Here is a 20,191-nt window from a genome sequence, read left to right as displayed (position 1 = left end):
GAAACAAATAGATGATTAAAGGTGAAGTATTTAAGTTTATTATCTAATCAATTACGTGTTTGCATCATTTTTATCGTATATTTAATGAATTAATACCAATAAACTGAAAATTCACAAAAACGTGGAAAAAAGGCAAAATATTGCCTAATTATGATATTTTGTTTAAATCACATAAAGGAAAAGGGATCACATAAACGTCAAAATATTGCTAAATTCGGATGATGTTTAGTATGAAACAAAATGAAAGAACAGCTTGCTTAAAATGCAATATTATGCGAAAATCGGAGATATGAAGTCCAAATCACATATCGTGATACTACATGAAATAGTATCGAAATATTGGTGAAAATGAATATATTTACGTAATATCAAACTACATGAAAAACGTGAAAAAAGTCACTATTTAACCATATTTGAGGATTTTAACTTCAAATCATAGAGCGGGGTTTCGTATTATTTAGATCCAAGAAAAGACATATGACAATGTTGTTTCCAATACAAATGATAAAAATCAATGTGTTTTCATTAGAATTAACTAAAATGTTCCTGATTTTCTATTTATATTACCGACTGGAAGATGTACACGTAAAATCGCTATAATCCGGCTGAAACGTCGATATATGCAATAAAAACAGAACTTCTCCCATTTTCAATATCTTACTCAGTATTTCAACGAGAAACAAATAGATTGATTGAAAGGTGAAGTATTTAAGGTTATTATCTAATCAATTACTGTGTTTGCATCATTTTTATCGTATATATAATGAATTAATACCCATAGACTGAAAATTCACGAAAACGTGGAAAAACGGCAAAATATTTCCTAATTAGATATTTTGTTTAAATCACATGAAGGAAAAGGGTCACATAAACGTCAAAATATTGCTAAATTCGATGATGTTTAGTACTGAAACAAAATGCAAGAACACTTGCTTAAAATGCAATATTATGCGAAATTCTGAGATATGAAGTCCAAATCACATATCGTGATACTACATGAAATAGTATCGAAATATTGGTGAAAATGAATATATTTACGTAATATCAAACTACATGAAAAACGTGAAAAAAGTCACTATTTAACCATATTTGAGGATTTTAACTTCAAATCATAGAGCGAGGTTTCGTATTATTTAGATCCAAGAAAAGACATATGACAATGTTGTTTCCAATACAAATGATAAAAATCAATGTGTTTTCATTAGAATTAACTAAAATGTTCCTGATTTTCCATTTATATTACCAATGGAAGATGTACACGTAAAACCGCTCTATTCCGGCTGAAACGTCGATATATGCAATAAAAACAGAACTTCTCCCCTTTTCAATATCTTACTCAGTATTTTAACGAGAAACAAATAATTGATTGAAAATGAAGTATTTAAGGTTATTATCTAATCAATTATGTGTTTGCATCATTCTTATCGTATATATAATGAATTAATACCCATAGACTGAAAATTCACAAAAACGTGGAAAAACGGCAAAATATTGCCTAATTCGATGATATTTTGTTTAAATCAAATAAAGGAAAAGGGGATGATAAACGTCAAAATATTGGTAAATTCGATGATTTTTCGTACGAAACAAAATGCAAGAAAACTTGCTTAAAATGCAATATTATGCGAAATTCTGATATTTGAAGGCCAAATCACATATCGTGATACTACATTAGTATCGGAATATTGGTAAAAATGAATATATTTGCCTAATATCAAACTACATGATTAACGTGAAAAAGTCACTATTTTACCATATTTGAGGATTTTTCCTTCAAATCATAGAGCGAGGTTTCGTATTATTTATATCCAAGAAAAGACATATGACAATGTTGTTTCCAATACCAATGATAAAAATCAATGTGTTTTCATTAGAATTAACTAAAATGTTCCTGATTTTCCGTTTATATTACCGATGGAAGATGTACACGAAAACCGCTCTATTCCGGATGAAACGTCGATATATGCTATAAAATCAGAACTTCTCCCACTTTCAATATCTTACTCAGTATTTTAACGAGAAAGAAATAGTTGATTGAAAATGAAGTATTTAAGGTTATTATCTAATCAATTATGTGTTTGCATCATTTTTATCGTATATATAATGAATTAATACCCATAGACTGAAAATTCACAAAAACGTGGAAAAACGGCAAAATATTGCCTAATTCGATGATATTTTGTTTAAATCACATAAAGGAAAAGGGTCACATAAACGTCAAAATATTGCTAAATTCGATGATGTTTAGTATGAAACAAAATGAAAGAAAACTTGCTTAAAATGCAATATTATGCGAAAATCTGAGATATGAAGGCCAAATCACATATCGTGATACTACATGAAATAGTATCGAAATATTGGTGAAAATGAATATATTTACGTAATATCAAACTACATAAAAAACGTGAAAAAAGTAAATATTTTTCCAAATTTGAGGATTTTAACTTCGAATCATAGAGCGGGATTTCGTGTCATTTAGATCCAAGAAAAGACATATGACAATGTTGTTTCCAATACAAATGATAAAAATCAATGTGTTTTCATTAGAAATAACTAAAATGTTCCTGATTTTCCGTTTATATTACCGACGGAAGATGTGCACGTAAAACCGCTATAATCCGGCTGAAACTTTGATATATGCAATAAAAACCGAACTTCTCCCATTTTCAATATCTTACTCAGTATTTCAACGAGAAACAAATAGATGATTAAAGGTGAAGTATTTAAGTTTATTATCTAATCAATTACGTGTTTGCATCATTTTTATCGTATATTTAATGAATTAATATCAATAAACTGAAAATTCACAAAAACGTGGAAAAAAGGCAAAATATTTCCTAATTAGATATTTTGTTTAAATCACATAAAGGAAAAGGGTCACATAAACGTCAAAATATTGCTAAATTCGATGATGTTTAGTATGAAACAAAATGAAAGAAAACTTGCTTAAAATGCAATATTATGCGAAAATCTGAGATATGAAGGCCAAATCACATATCGTGATACTACATGAAATAGTATCGAAATATTGGTAAAAATGAATATATTTACGTAATATCAAACTACATGAAAAACGTGAAGAGTCACTATACTATTCCAAATTTGTGGATTTTAACTTCGAATCATAAAGCGAGGTTTCGTATTATTTAGATCCAAGAAAAGACATATGACAATGTTGTTTCCAATACAAATGATAAAAATCAATGTGTTTTCATTAGAATTAACTAAAATGTTCCTGATTTTCTATTTATATTACCAATGGAAGATGTACACGTAAAACCGCTCTATTCCGGCTGAAACGTCGATATATGCAATAAAAACAGAACTTCTCCCCTTTTCAATATCTTACTCAGTATTTTAACGAGAAACAAATAATTGATTGAAAATGAAGTATTTAAGGTTATTATCTAATGAATTATGTGTTTGCATCATTCTTATCGTATATATAATGAATTAATACCCATAGACTGAAAATTCACAAAAACGTAGAAAAACGGCAAAATATTGCCTAATTCGATGATATTTTGTTTAAATCAAATAAAGGAAAAGGGGATGATAAACGTCAAAATATTGGTAAATTCGATGATTTTTCGAACGAAACAAAATGCAAGAAAACTTGCTTAAAATGCAATATTATGCGAAATTCTGAGATTTGAAGGCCAAATCACATATCGTGATACTACATTAGTATCGGAATATTGGTAAAAATGAATATATTTGCCTAATATCAAACTACATGATTAACGTGAAAAAGTCACTATTTTACCATATTTGAGGATTTTTCCTTCAAATCATAGAGCGAGGTTTCGTATTATTTATATCCAAGAAAAGACATATGACAATGTTGTTTCCAATACAAATGATAAAAATCAATGTGTTTTCATTAGAATTAACTAAAATGTTCCTGATTTTCCGTTTATATTACCGATGGAAGATGTACACGAAAACCGCTCTATTCCGGATGAAACGTCGATATATGCTATAAAATCAGAACTTCTCCCACTTTCAATATCTTACTCAGTATTTTAACGAGAAAGAAATAGTTGATTGAAAATGAAGTATTTAAGGTTATTATCTAATCAATTATGTGTTTGCATCATTTTTATCATATATATAATGAATTAATACCCATAGACTGAAAATTCACAAAAACGTGGAAAAACGGCAAAATATTGCCTAATTCGATGATATTTTGTTTAAATCACATGAAGGAAAAGGAGATGATAAACGTCAAAATATTGCTAAATTCGATGATTTTTCGTACGAAGCAAAATGCAAGAAAACTTGTTTAAAATGCAATATTATGCGAAATTCTGAGATTTGAAGGCCAAATTACATATCGTGATACTACATGAAATAGTATCGAAATATTGGTAAAAATGAATATATTTACGTAATATCAAACTACATGAAAAACGTGAAAAAAGTCACTATTTAACCATATTTGAGGAATTTAACTTCAAATCATAGAGCGGGGTTTCGTGTCATTTAGATCCAAGAAAAGACATATGACAATGTTGTTTCCAATACAAATGATAAAAATCAATGTGTTTTCATTAGAATTAACTAAAATGTTCCTGATTTTCTATTTATATTACCAATGGAAGATGTACACGTAAAACCGCTCTATTCCGGCTGAAACGTCGATATATGCAATAAAAACAGAACTTCTCCCCTTTTCAATATCTTACTCAGTATTTTAACGAGAAAAAAATAATTGATTGAAAATGAAGTATTTAAGGTTATTATCTAATAAATTATGTGTTTGCATCATTTTTATCGTATATATAATGAATTAATGCCCATAGACTGAAAATTCACAAAAACGTGGAAAAACGGCAAAATATTGCCTAATTCGATGATATTTTGTTTAAATCACATGAAGGAAAAGGAGATGATGAACGTCAAAATATTGCTAAATTCGATGATTTTTCGTACGAAACAAAATGCAAGAAAACTTGTTTAAAATGTAATATTATGCGAAATTCTGAGATTTGAAGGCCAAATTACATATCGTGATACTACATGAAATAGTATCGAAATATTGGTAAAAATGAATATATTTACGTAATATCAAACTACATGAAAAACGTGAAAAAAGTCACTATTTAACCATATTTGAGGATTTTAACTTCAAATCATAGAGCGAGGTTTCGTATTATTTAGATCCAAGAAAAGACATATGACAATGTTGTTTCCAATACAAATGATAAAAATCAATGTGTTTTCATTAGAATTAACTAAAATGTTCCTGATTTTCCATTTATATTACCAATGGAAGATGTACACGTAAAACCGCTCTATTCCGGCTGAAACGTCGATATATGCAATAAAAACAGAACTTCTCCCCTTTTCAATATCTTACTCAGTATTTTAACGAGAAACAAATAATTGATTGAAAATGAAGTATTTAAGGTTATTATCTAATCAATTATGTGTTTGCATCATTCTTATCGTATATATAATGAATTAATACCCATAGACTGAAAATTCACAAAAACGTAGAAAAACGGCAAAATATTGCCTAATTCGATGATATTTTGTTTAAATCAAATAAAGGAAAAGGGGATGATAAACGTCAAAATATTGGTAAATTCGATGATTTTTCGTACGAAACAAAATGCAAGAAAACTTGCTTAAAATGCAATATTATGCGAAATTCTGAGATTTGAAGGCCAAATCACATATCGTGATACTACATTAGTATCGGAATATTGGTAAAAATGAATATATTTGCCTAATATCAAACTACATGATTAACGTGAAAAAGTCACTATTTTACCATATTTGAGGATTTTTCCTTCAAATCATAGAGCGAGGTTTCGTATTATTTATATCCAAGAAAAGACATATGACAATGTTGTTTCCAATACAAATGATAAAAATCAATGTGTTTTCATTAGAATTAACTAAAATGTTCCTGATTTTCCGTTTATATTACCGATGGAAGATGTACACGAAAACCGCTCTATTCCGGATGAAACGTCGATATATGCTATAAAATCAGAACTTCTCCCACTTTCAATATCTTACTCAGTATTTTAACGAGAAAGAAATAGTTGATTGAAAATGAAGTATTTAAGGTTATTATCTAATCAATTATGTGTTTGCATCATTTTTATCATATATATAATGAATTAATACCCATAGACTGAAAATTCACAAAAACGTGGAAAAACGGCAAAATATTGCCTAATTCGATGATATTTTGTTTAAATCACATGAAGGAAAAGGAAATGATAAACGTCAAAATATTGCTAAATTCGATGATTTTTCGTACGAAGCAAAATGCAAGAAAACTTGTTTAAAATGCAATATTATGCGAAATTCTGAGATTTGAAGGCCAAATTACATATCGTGATACTACATGAAATAGTATCGAAATATTGGTAAAAATGAATATATTTACGTAATATCAAACTACATGAAAAACGTGAAAAAAGTCACTATTTAACCATATTTGAGGATTTTAACTTCAAATCATAGAGCGGGGTTTCGTGTCATTTAGATCCAAGAAAAGACATATGACAATGTTGTTTCCAATACAAATGATAAAAATCAATGTGTTTTCATTAGAATTAACTAAAATGTTCCTGATTTTCTATTTATATTACCAATGGAAGATGTACACGTAAAACCGCTCTATTCCGGCTGAAACGTCGATATATGCAATAAAAACAGAACTTCTCCCCTTTTCAATATCTTACTCAGTATTTTAACGAGAAACAAATAATTGATTGAAAATGAAGTATTTAAGGTTATTATCTAATAAATTATGTGTTTGCATCATTTTTATCGTATATATAATGAATTAATGCCCATAGACTGAAAATTCACAAAAACGTGGAAAAACGGCAAAATATTGCCTAATTCGATGATATTTTGTTTAAATCACATGAAGGAAAAGGAGATGATGAACGTCAAAATATTGCTAAATTCGATGATTTTTCGTACGAAACAAAATGCAAGAAAACTTGTTTAAAATGTAATATTATGCGAAATTCTGAGATTTGAAGGCCAAATTACATATCGTGATACTACATGAAATAGTATCGAAATATTGGTAAAAATGAATATATTTACGTAATATCAAACTACATGAAAAACGTGAAAAAAGTCACTATTTAACCATATTTGAGGATTTTAACTTCAAATCATAGAACGAGGTTTCGTATTATTTAGATCCAAGAAAAGACATATGACAATGTTGTTTCCAATACAAATGATAAAAATCAATGTGTTTTCATTAGAATTAACTAAAATGTTCCTGATTTTCCATTTATATTACCAATGGAAGATGTACACGTAAAACCGCTCTATTCCGGCTGAAACGTCGATATATGCAATAAAAACAGAACTTCTCCCCTTTTCAATATCTTACTCAGTATTTTAACGAGAAACAAATAATTGATTGAAAATGAAGTATTTAAGGTTATTATCTAATCAATTATGTGTTTGCATCATTCTTATCGTATATATAATGAATTAATACCCATAGACTGAAAATTCACAAAAACGTGGAAAAACGGCAAAATATTGCCTAATTCGATGATATTTTGTTTAAATCAAATAAAGGAAAAGGGGATGATAAACGTCAAAATATTGGTAAATTCGATGATTTTTCGTACGAAACAAAATGCAAGAAAACTTGCTTAAAATGCAATATTATGCGAAATTCTGATATTTGAAGGCCAAATCACATATCGTGATACTACATTAGTATCGGAATATTGGTAAAAATGAATATATTTGCCTAATATCAAACTACATGATTAACGTGAAAAAGTCACTATTTTACCATATTTGAGGATTTTTCCTTCAAATCATAGAGCGAGGTTTCGTATTATTTATATCCAAGAAAAGACATATGACAATGTTGTTTCCAATACCAATGATAAAAATCAATGTGTTTTCATTAGAATTAACTAAAATATTCCTGATTTTCCGTTTATATTACCGATGGAAGATGTACACGAAAACCGCTCTATTCCGGATGAAACGTCGATATATGCTATAAAATCAGAACTTCTCCCACTTTCAATATCTTACTCAGTATTTTAACGAGAAAGAAATAGTTGATTGAAAATGAAGTATTTAAGGTTATTATCTAATCAATTATGTGTTTGTATCATTTTTATCGTATATATAATGAATTAATACCCATAGACTGAAAATTCACAAAAACGTGGAAAAACGGCAAAATATTGCCTAATTCGATGATATTTTGTTTAAATCACATGAAGGAAAAGGAGATGATAAACGTCAAAATATTGCTAAATTCGATGATTTTTCGTACGAAGCAAAATGCAAGAAAACTTGTTTAAAATGAAATATTATGCGAAATTCTGAGATTTGAAGGCCAAATTACATATCGTGATACTACATGAAATAGTATCGAAATATTGGTAAAAATGAATATATTTACGTAATATCAAACTACATGAAAAACGTGAAAAAAGTCACTATTTAACCATATTTGAGGATTTTAACTTCAAATCATAGAGCGAGGTTTCGTATTATTTAGATCCAAGAAAAGACATATGACAATGTTGTTTCCAATACAAATGATAAAAATCAATGTGTTTTCATTAGAATTAACTAAAATGTTCCTGATTTTCCATTTATATTACCAATGGAAGATGTACACGTAAAACCGCTCTATTCCGGCTGAAACGTCGATATATGCAATAAAAACAGAACTTCTCCCCTTTTCAATATCTTACTCAGTATTTTAACGAGAAACAAATAATTGATTGAAAATGAAGTATTTAAGGTTATTATCTAATCAATTATGTGTTTGCATCATTCTTATCGTATATATAATGAATTAATACCCATAGACTGAAAATTCACAAAAACGTGGAAAAACGGCAAAATATTGCCTAATTCGATGATATTTTGTTTAAATCAAATAAAGGAAAAGGGGATGATAAACGTCAAAATATTGGTAAATTCGATGATTTTTCGTACGAAACAAAATGCAAGAAAACTTGCTTAAAATGCAATATTATGCGAAATTCTGAGATTTGAAGGCCAAATCACATATCGTGATACTACATTAGTATCGGAATATTGGTAAAAATTAATATATTTGCCTAATATCAAACTACATGATTAACGTGAAAAAGTCACTATTTTACCATATTTGAGGATTTTTCCTTCAAATCATAGAGCAAGGTTTCGTATTATTTATATCCAAGAAAAGACATATGACAATGTTGTTTCCAATACCAATGATAAAAATCAATGTGTTTTCATTAGAATTAACTAAAATATTCCTGATTTTCCGTTTATATTACCGATGGAAGATGTACACGAAAACCGCTCTATTCCGGATGAAACGTCGATATATGCTATAAAATCAGAACTTCTCCCACTTTCAATATCTTACTCAGTATTTTAACGAGAAAGAAATAGTTGATTGAAAATGAAGTATTTAAGGTTATTATCTAATCAATTATGTGTTTGTATCATTTTTATCGTATATATAATGAATTAATACCCATAGACTGAAAATTCACAAAAACGTGGAAAAACGGCAAAATATTGCCTAATTCGATGATATTTTGTTTAAATCACATGAAGGAAAAGGAGATGATAAACGTCAAAATATTGCTAAATTCGATGATTTTTCGTACGAAGCAAAATGCAAGAAAACTTGTTTAAAATGAAATATTATGCGAAATTCTGAGATTTGAAGGCCAAATTACATATCGTGATACTACATGAAATAGTATCGAAATATTGGTAAAAATGAATATATTTACGTAATATCAAACTACATGAAAAACGTGAAAAAAGTCACTATTTAACCATATTTGAGGATTTTAACTTCAAATCATAGAGCGAGGTTTCGTATTATTTAGATCCAAGAAAAGACATATGACAATGTTGTTTCCAATACAAATGATAAAAATCAATGTGTTTTCATTAGAATTAACTAAAATGTTCCTGATTTTCCATTTATATTACCAATGGAAGATGTACACGTAAAACCGCTCTATTCCGGCTGAAACGTCGATATATGCAATAAAAACAGAACTTCTCCCCTTTTCAATATCTTACTCAGTATTTTAACGAGAAACAAATAATTGATTGAAAATGAAGTATTTAAGGTTATTATCTAATCAATTATGTGTTTGCATCATTTTTATCGTATATATAATGAATTAATACCCATAGACTGAAAATTCACAAAAACGTGGAAAAACGGCAAAATATTGCCTAATTCGATGATATTTTGTTTAAATCACATAAAGGAAAAGGGTCACATAAACGTCAAAATATTGCTAAATTCGATGATGTTTAGTATGAAACAACATGAAAGAAAACTTGCTTAAAATGCAATATTATGCGAAAATCTGAGATATGAAGGCCAAATCACATATCGTGATACTACATGAAATAGTATCGAAATATTGGTGAAAATGAATATATTTACGTAATATCAAACTACATAAAAAACGTGAAAAAAGTAAATATTTTTCCAAATTTGAGGATTTTAACTTCGAATCATAGAGCGGGATTTCGTGTCATTTAGATCCAAGAAAAGACATATGACAATGTTGTTTCCAATACAAATGATAAAAATCAATGTGTTTTCATTAGAAATAACTAAAATGTTCCTGATTTTCCGTTTATATTACCGACGGAAGATGTGCACGTAAAACCGCTATAATCCGGCTGAAACGTTGATATATGCAATAAAAACCGAACTTCTCCCATTTTCAATATCTTACTCAGTATTTCAACGAGAAACAAATAGATGATTAAAGGTGAAGTATTTAAGTTTATTATCTAATCAATTACGTGTTTGCATCATTTTTATCGTATATTTAATAAATTAATACCAATAAACTGAAAATTCACAAAAACGTGGAAAAAAGGCAAAATATTTCCTAATTAGATATTTTGTTTAAATCACATAAAGGAAAAGGGTCACATAAACGTCAAAATATTGCTAAATTCGATGATGTTTAGTATGAAACAAAATGAAAGAAAACTTGCTTAAAATGCAATATTATGCGAAAATCTGAGATATGAAGGCCAAATCACATATCGTGATACTACATGAAATAGTATCGAAATATTGGTAAAAATGAATATATTTACGTAATATCAAACTACATGAAAAACGTGAAGAGTCACTATACTATTCCAAATTTGTGGATTTTAACTTCGAATCATAAAGCGAGGTTTCGTATTATTTAGATCCAAGAAAAGACATATGACAATGTTGTTTCCAATACAAATGATAAAAATCAATGAGTTTTCATTAGAATTAACTAAAATGTTCCTGATTTTCCGTTTATATTACCGACAGAAGATGTACACGTAAAACCGCTCAAATCCGGCGGAAACGTCGATATATGCAATAAAAACAGAAATTCTCCCCTTTTCAATATCTTACTCAGTATTTTAACGAGAAACAAATAGATGATTAAAGGTGAAGTATTTAAGTTTATTATCTAATCAATTACGTGTTTGCATCATTTTTATCGTATATATAATGAATTAATACCAATAAATTGAAAATTCACAAAAACGTGGAAAAACGGCAAAATATTGCCTAATTCGATGATATTTTGTTTAAATCACAGAAAGGAAAAGGGGATGATAAACGTCAAAATATTGGTAAATTCGATGATGTTTAGTACGAAACAAAATGCAAGAAAGCTTGCTTAAAATGCAATATTATGCGAAAATCTGAGATATGAAGGCCAAATCACATATCGTGATCTGCATCCCTCTCTGCATCACTCTCTTGAGCCTCTCTATCACTCCCTTGAGCCCCTGCATCCCTCTATTGAGCCTCTGCAGCACTCTCGTGAACCTCTGCAACACCCTCTTAAGCCTCTGCATCCCTCTTTTGAGCCTCTGCATCATTTTCTTAAGCCTCTGTATCCCTTTCTTGAGCCTCTGCATCTCTCTCTTGAATTCCTGCATCCCTCTCATGAGCCTTTGGATCCCTCTCCTGAGCCTTTGCATCACTCGCTTAAGCCTCTTCTTCCCTCTCTTGAGTCTCTGCATCAGTCTCAAGAGCCTCTGCATCCCTCTCTTGTGCCTCTGCATCCCTCACTTGAGCCTCTGCATCCCTCTCTTGAGCCCCTGCATCCCTCTCTTGAGCCTCTGCATCCCTCTCTGGACCCTCTACATCCCTCTCTTAAGCCTCTGCATCACTCTCTTAAGCCTCTGCATCACTCACGTAAGCCTCCGAATCACTCTCTTGAGCCTCTGCATCTCTCTTTTCAGCCTCTGCATCCCTCTCTTGAGCCTCTGCATCACTCTCTTCAGCCTCTACATCATTCTCTTGAGCCTCTACATCCCTCTCTTGAGCCTCTGCATCCCTTTCTTAAGGCTCTGCATCACTCTCATGAGCCTTTGCATCACTCTCTTGAGCTTCTGCATCACTCTCTTGAGCCTGTGCATCCCTCTCTTAAGCCTCTGCAACACTCTCTTCAGCCTCTGATCACTCTCGTAAGCCTCTGCATCACTCTCTTGTGCCTCTGCATAACTCTCTTGAACCTCTGCATCACTCTCTTGAGCCTCTGCATCCCTCTCTTGAGCCTCTGCAACACTCTCTTCAGCCTCTGCATCACTCTCTTAAGCCTCTGAATCTCTCTCTTGAGACCTCTGCATCACTCTCTCGAGCCTCTGCATCACTCTCTTGATCCTCTGCATCACTCTCTTGAGGCTCTGGATCACTCTCTAGAGCCTCTGCATCACTCTCTTCAGCCTCTGCATCACTCTCTTGATCCTCTGCATCACTCTCTTGAGCCTCTGCATCCCTCCCTTGAACTTCTGCATCTCTCTCATGAGCCTCTACATCCCTCTCCTGAGCCTTTGCATTACTCTCTTAAGCCTCTGCATCCCTCTCTTAAGCCTCTGCATCACTCTCAAGAGCCTCTGCATCCCTTTCCTTTGCCTCTGCATCCCTCACTTGTGCCTCTGCATCCCTCTCTTGAGCCTCTGCATCCCTCTCTTGGGCCTCTGCATCCCTCTCTTGAGCCTCCGCATCCCTCTTTTAAGCCTCTGCATAACTCTCTTGAGCCCCTGCATCTCTCTCTCAAGCCTCTGCATCACTCTCTTGAGCCTCTGCATCACCCTCTTAAGCCTCTGCATTACTCTCTTGAGCCTCTGCATCCCTCTCCTAAGCCTCTGCCTCACTATCTTAAGCCTCTGCATCACTCTCCTGAGCCACTGCATCCCTCTCTTGAGCCTCTGCATCACTCTCTTCAGGCTCTTCATCCCTCTCTTGAGCCTCTGCAACACTCTCTTCAGCCTCTGCATCACTCTCGTAAGCCTCTGAATCACTCTCTCGACGCTCTGCATCACTCTCGTGATCCTCTGCATCACTCTCTTGATCCTCTGCATCACTCTCTTGAGCCTCTGCAATACGTGCAGCGTATTTGCTCAAGCGTCGAATTTGGGATGTTTGGGATATTTAGAAAATTGCAGAGAGGGCTTGGGCAAAATGTGATCCATTGCCTGTCTCGAATTAATTAACGAATTTTATACCGAAAAAATGCCAATTACTGAGAGCGGTGATGGTCACATTTTGCCCAAACGCACCCTTAAGTTTTTAAAATATCCCAAACGCTCCAAATTCGACGTTTGAGCCACATTTTGGAGCCAAATTCTGGCTCTCTGCACGTATTCGCAAATTGAAATTACGACTTTTAATACCGAAAATAGGACATTTACTGAGAGCAGCGACCGATAAAATTTTGTCCAAACCACCCCTGCAGTTTTCAAAATATCCCAAACCTCTCAAATTAAACGATTGAGCCATATTTTAGAGCAAAATTCTGCCTCTCTGCACGTATTCGCAGTTTGAAATTACGACTTTTTATACCGAAAATATGGCAATTACTGAGAGCAGCGATGGGTCACATTTTGCCCAAACCACTCCTGCAGTTTTCAAAATATCCCAAACATCCAAAATTCGACCCATGAGCCATATTTTGGAGCCAAATTCTGGCTCTCTGCACGTTTTCGCAGTTTGGAAATACAACTTTTTATACAGAAAATATGCCAATTTCTATAGGCATCGATGGATCACATTTTGCCCAAACACTCCCTGCAGTTTTCAAAATGTCCCAAACTTCCTAATTTCGACGCTTGAGCCATATTTTGGAGGCAAATTCTGGCTCTCTGCACGTATTTGCTCAAGCGTCGAATTTGGGATGTTTGGGATATTTTGAAAATTGCAGAGAGGGCTTGGGCAAAATGTGATCCATTGCCTGTCTCAGTAATTGGCATTTTTCGGTGTAAAAAGTCGTAATTTCAAACTACGAATACGTGCAAAGAGCCTGAATTTGGCTACAAAATATGGCTCAAGGGTCGAATTTGGGATGTTTGTGATATTTTAAAACCTGCAGGGGGGTTTGGGCAAAATGTAACCAATCGCTGCTCTCAGTAATTGGCATATTTTCGGTATAAAAATTCGTAATTTCAAACTGCAAATACGTGCAGAGAGCCAGAATTTGGCTAAAAAATATGGCTCAATCGTCGAATTTGGGATTTGGGGGTTATTTTGAAAACTGCAGGGTGGGTTTGGGCAAAATGTGACCATCGCTGCTCTCAGTAATTGGCATTTTTTCGGTATAAAATTCGTAATTTCAAACTGCGAATACGTGCAGAGAGCCAGAATTTGGCTCCAAAATATGACTCAGGCGTCGAATTTGGGATGTTTGGGATATTTTGAAAACTACAGGGATGGTTTGGGCAAAATGTGATCCATCGCCGCTTTCAGTAATTGGCATATTTTCGGTATAAAAAGTCGTAATTTCAAACTGCGAATACGTGCAGAAAGCCAGAATTTGGCTCCAAAATATAGCTCAAGGGTCTAATTTGGGATGTTTGGGATATTTTGAAAACTACAGGGATGGTTTGGGCAAAATGTGATCCATCGCCGCTTTCAGTAATTGGCATATTTTCGGTATAAAAAGTCGTAATTTCAAACTGCGAATACGTGCAGAAAGCCAGAATTTGGCTCCAAAATATAGCTCAAGGGTCTAATTTGGGATGTTTGGGATATTTTAAAAACTTCAGAGGGGTTTGGGCAAAATGTGATCCATTGCCGCTCTCAGTAATTGGCATATTTTCTGTATAAAAAGTTGCAATTTCAATCTGCGAATACGTGCAAAGAGCCAGAATTTGGCTCCAAAATATAGCTCAAGGGTCGAATTTGGGATAATTGAGATATTTTGAAAACTGCCAGGGAGGCTTTGGGCAAAACTGACCCATCGCTGCTCTCAGTAATTGACATATTTTCGGTATAAAATTCATAATTTCAAACCGCGTATATGTACAGAGAGAGAGAATTTGGCTCCAAAATATGGCTCAATCGTCGAATTTGGGATGTTTGGAATATTTTGAAAACTGCAGGGTAGGTTTGGGCAAAATGTGACCCATCGCCGCTCTCAGTAATTGGCATATTTTCGGTATAAAAAGTAGTAACTTCAAACTGCGAATAAGGGCAGAGAGCGAGATTTTGGCTGCAAAATATTGCTCAAGCGTCAAATTTGGGATGTTTATGATATTTTGAAACCTGCAGAGAGGGTTTGGGCAAAATGTTATCAATTGCCGATCTCCGTAATTGGCATATTTTCGGTATAAAAAGTCGTAATTTCAAACTGCAAATACGTGCAGAGAGGCAGAATATGGCTCCAAAATATGGCTCAAGCGTCAAATTTGGGATGTTTCGAATGTTTTGAAAACTGCAGGGGGGGGGGGGGGGTTTGGGCAATGTGTGATCCATCGCCGCTTTCAGTAGTTGGCATTTTTTCGGTATAAAATTCGTAATTTCAAACTGCGAATATGTACAGAGAGCCAGAATTTGCCTCCAAAATATGGCTCAAGTGTCGAATTTGGGATGTTTGGGATACTATGAAAACTGGAGGGGGTGGGGGAGGGCAAAATGTGACTCATCGCTGCTCTCAAAAATTTGCATATTTTCGGTATAAAACTCGTAATTTCAAACGGCGAATACGTGCAAAGATCCAGAATTTGGCTTCAAAATATATCTCAAGCATCGAATTTGGGATGTTTGGGATATTTTAAAAACTGCAGGGGGGGGGGGGGGGTTTGGGCAAAATGTGATCCTTCGATGCTTTCAGTATTTGGCATATTTTCGATAAATAAAGTCCTAATTGCAAACTGCAAATACGGGCTGAAAGCCAGAATTGGGCTCCAAAATACAGCTCAAGAGTCGAATTTGGGATGTTTTTGATGCAGTTTTCAAAATATCCCAAACATCTCAAATTCGATCCTTGAGGCATATTTTGGAGCCAAATTATGGCTCTCTGCTCGTATTCGCAGTTTGAAATTACGACTTTTATACCGAAAATAGGCCAATAACTGAGAGTGGCGATGGCTTACATTTTGCCCAAACTCCCGATGCAGTTTCCAAAATATCCCAAACATCCCAAATTCGACCCTTGAGCCGTATTTTGGATCCAAATTCTCGCTCTCGGCACGTATTCGCAGATTGAAATTACGACTTTTTATACAGAAAATATGCCAACTACTGAGAGCGGCGATGGATTACATTTTGCCCAATCCCCTCTGGTGTTTTCAAAATATACCAAACATCTCAAATTCAACCATTGAGCCATATTTTGGGGCAAAATTCTGTCTCGCTTTACGTATTCTCTGTTTGAAATTACGAATTTTTATACCGAAATTATGCCAATTACTGAAAGCGGTGATGGTCATATTTTGTCCAAACCCACCATCCTGTTTTCAAAATATCCGAGACACTCCAAATTCGACGTTTGAGCCATATTTTGGAGCCAAATTCTGGCTCTGTGCACGTATTCGCAGTTTGAAATTGCAAATTTTATACCGATAATATGTTAATAACTGAGAGTAGCGATGGGTTACATTTTGCCCAAAACCTCCCCTGCAGTTTTTAAAACATGATAAACATCCCAAATTCGGTGCTTGAGCCATATTTTTTAGCCAAATTCTAGCTCTCTGCACGTACTCGCAGATTGAAATTACGACTTTGTATACCGAAAATATGTAAATTACTGAGTGCAGCGATGGGTTACATTTTGCCCAAACCCCCATGCAGTTTTCAAAATATCCCAAACATCTCAAATTAAACGATTGAGCCATATTTTAGAGCAAAATTCTGCCTCTCTGCTCGTATTCGCAGTTTGAAATTACGACTTTTTATACCGAAAATATGGCAATTACTGAGAGCAGCGATGGGTCACATTTTGCCCAAACCACTCCTGCAGTTTTCAAAATATCCCAAACATCCAAAATTCGACCCATGAGCCATATTTTGGAGCCAAATTCTGGCTCTCTGCACGTTTTCGCAGTTTGGAAATACAAATTTTTATACAGAAAATATGCCAATTTCTATAGGCATCGATGGATCACATTTTGTCCAAACACTCCCTGCAGTTTTCAAAATGTCCCAAACTTCCTAATTTCGACGCTTGAGACATATTTTGGAGGCAAATTCTGGCTCTCTGCACGTATTTGCTCAAGCGTCGAATTTGGGATGTTTGGGATATTTTGAAAATTGCAGAGAGGGCTTGGGCAAAATGTGATCCATTGCCTGTCTCAGTAATTGGCATTTTTCGGTATAAAAAGTCGTAATTTCAAACTGCGAATACGTGCAAAGAGCCTGAATTTGGCTACAAAATATGGCTCAAGGGTCGAATTTGGGATGTTTGGGATATTTCAAAACCTGCAGGGGGGTTTGGGCAAAATGTAACCAATCGCTGCTCTCAGTAATTGGCATATTTTCGGTATAAAAATTCGTAATTTCAAACTGCAAATACGTGCAGAGAGCCAGAATTTGGCTAAAAAATATGGCTCAATTTTCGAATTTGGGATTTGGGGGTTATTTTGAAAACTGCAGGGTGGGTTTGGGCAAAATGTGACCATCGCTGCTCTCAGTAATTGGCATTTTTTCGGTATAAAATTCGTAATTTCAAAATGCGAATACGTGCAGAGAGCCAGAATTTGGCTCCAAAATATGGCTCAGGCGTCGAATTTGGGATGTTTGGGATATTTTGAAAACTGCAGGGATGGTTTGGGCAAAATGTGATCCATCGCCGCTTTCAGTAATTGGCATATTTTCGGTATAAAAAGTCGAAATTTCAAACTGCGAATACGTGCAGAAAGCCAGAATTTGGCTCCAAAATATAGCTCAAGGGTCTAATTTGGGATGTTTGGGATATTTTGAAAACTACAGGGATGGTTTGGGCAAAATGTGATCCATCGCCGCTTTCAGTAATTGGCATATTTTCGGTATAAAAAGTCGTAATTTCAAACTGCGAATACGTGCAGAAAGCCAGAATTTGGCTCCAAAATATAGCTCAAGGGTCTAATTTGGGATGTTTGGGATATTTTAAAAACTTCAGAGGGGTTTGGGCAAAATGTGATCCATTGCCGCTCTCAGTAATTGGCATATTTTCTGTATAAAAAGTTGCAATTTCAATCTGCGAATACGTGCAAAGAGCCAGAATTTGGCTCCAAAATATAGCTCAAGGGTCGAATTTGGGATAATTGAGATATTTTGAAAACTGCCAGGGAGGCTTTGGGCAAAACTGACCCATCGCTGCTCTCAGTAATTGACATATTTTCGGTATAAAATTCGTAATTTCAAACCGCGTATATGTACAGAGAGAGAGAATTTGGCTCCAAAATATGGCTCAATCGTCGAATTTGGGATGTTTGGAATATTTTGAAAACTGCAGGGTAGGTTTGGGCAAAATGTGACCCATCGCCGCTCTCAGTAATTGGCATATTTTCGGTATAAAAAGTAATAACTTCAAACTGCGAATGAGGGCAGAGAGCGAGATTTTGGCTGCAAAATATTGCTCAAGCGTCAAATTTGGGATGTTTATGATATTTTGAAACCTGCAGAGAGGGTTTGGGCAAAATGTTATCAATTGCCGATCTCCGTAATTGGCATATTTTCGGTATAAAAAGTCGTAATTTCAAACTGCAAATACGTGCAGAGAGGCAGAATATGGCTCCAAAATATGGCTCAAGCGTCAAATTTGGGATGTTTCGAATGTTTTGAAAACTGCAGGGGGGGGGGGGGGGTTTGGGCAATGTGTGATCCATCGCCGCTTTCAGTAGTTGGCATTTTTTCGGTATAAAATTCGTAATTTCAAACTGCGAATATGTACAGAGAGCCAGAATTTGCCTCCAAAATATGGCTCAAGTGTCGAATTTGGGATGTTTGGGATACTATGAAAACTGGAGGGGGTGGGGGAGGGCAAAATGTGACTCATCGCTGCTCTCAAAAATTTGCATATTTTCGGTATAAAACTCGTAATTTCAAACGGCGAATACGTGTAAAGATCCAGAATTTGGCTTCAAAATATATCTCAAGCATCGAATTTGGGATGTTTGGGATATTTTAAAAACTGCAGGGGGGGGGGGGGTTGGGCAAAATGTGACACTTCGATGCTTTCAGTATTTGGCATATTTTCGATAAATAAAGTCCTAATTGCAAACTGCAAATACGGGCTGAAAGCCAGAATTGGGCTCCAAAATACAGCTCAAGAGTCGAATTTGGGATGTTTTTGATGCAGTTTTCAAAATATCCCAAACATCTCAAATTCGATCCTTGAGGCATATTTTGGAGCCAAATTATGGCTCTCTGCTCGTATTCGCAGTTTGAAATTACGACTTTTATACCGAAAATAGGCCAATAACTGAGAGTGGCGATGGCTTACATTTTGCCCAAACTCCCGATGCAGTTTCCAAAATATCCCAAACATCCCAAATTCGACCCTTGAGCCGTATTTTGGATCCAAATTCTCGCTCTCGGCACGTATTCGCAGATTGAAATTACGACTTTTTATACAGAAAATATGCCAACTACTGAGAGCGGCGATGGATTACATTTTGCCCAATCCCCTCTGGTGTTTTCAAAATATACCAAACATCTCAAATTCAACCATTGAGCCATATTTTGGGGCAAAATTCTGTCTCGCTTTACGTATTCTCTGTTTGAAATTACGAATTTTTATACCGAAATTATGCCAATTACTGAAAGCGGTGATGGTCATATTTTGTCCAAACCCACCATCCTGTTTTGAAAATATCCGAGACACTCCAAATTCGACGTTTGAGCCATATTTTGGAGCCAAATTCTGGCTCTGTGCACGTATTCGCAGTTTGAAATTGCAAATTTTATACCGATAATATGTTA

This window comes from Procambarus clarkii, chromosome 27 (genome assembly GCF_040958095.1).
Source record: "Procambarus clarkii isolate CNS0578487 chromosome 27, FALCON_Pclarkii_2.0, whole genome shotgun sequence".
Lineage (NCBI taxonomy): Eukaryota > Metazoa > Arthropoda > Malacostraca > Decapoda > Cambaridae > Procambarus > Procambarus clarkii.
Note: the sequence above shows the minus strand (reverse complement) of the source record.